Source organism: Etheostoma spectabile, unplaced genomic scaffold, assembly GCF_008692095.1.
Source record: "Etheostoma spectabile isolate EspeVRDwgs_2016 unplaced genomic scaffold, UIUC_Espe_1.0 scaffold337, whole genome shotgun sequence".
NCBI classification, from domain to species: domain Eukaryota; kingdom Metazoa; phylum Chordata; class Actinopteri; order Perciformes; family Percidae; genus Etheostoma; species Etheostoma spectabile.
The window spans coordinates 356,942-357,146 of record NW_022605587.1 but is presented as its reverse complement, the minus strand read 5'-3'; the positions used below and the strand labels follow the sequence as shown (position 1 = coordinate 357,146).

The 205-nt window shown below is 34.1% G+C and overlaps 1 long non-coding RNA gene across 1 annotated transcript in view; it reads right to left on the bottom strand.

Annotated features, from left to right (window-relative positions):
* The window catches only part of LOC116686231 (uncharacterized), a 15,426-nt gene that overhangs the window by 14,840 nt on the left and 381 nt on the right, over nt 1–205 (bottom strand). Inside the window, exons 1-2 of the long non-coding RNA XR_004331195.1 lie at nt 179–205; nt 1–18 (exon numbers count right to left, since the gene is read on the bottom strand). The exon at nt 1–18 is cut by the window's left edge and continues 150 nt beyond it; the exon at nt 179–205 is cut by the window's right edge and continues 381 nt beyond it. This is a non-coding gene — a long non-coding RNA (uncharacterized LOC116686231). The remainder of the gene's footprint in view (nt 19–178) is intronic.

Genomic DNA, 205 nt, shown 5'->3' with positions numbered 1-205 from the left:
TCTGGAAAAAGCAGAATCCTGGTGGGGAGAGATCAATATTGACTATTCTCATGGATTAGGTTAACTACCACTAGATAAAACTGAGTGCAAAAAAACATCTTTGAAATACTGGTATCACAATGAAAATAGCATTATAAGACCTACAATTTAATTGGTCTTTTAAAGTTCTTTCTCTTACCTGTTAATGAGTTCCCACGAAGAACTG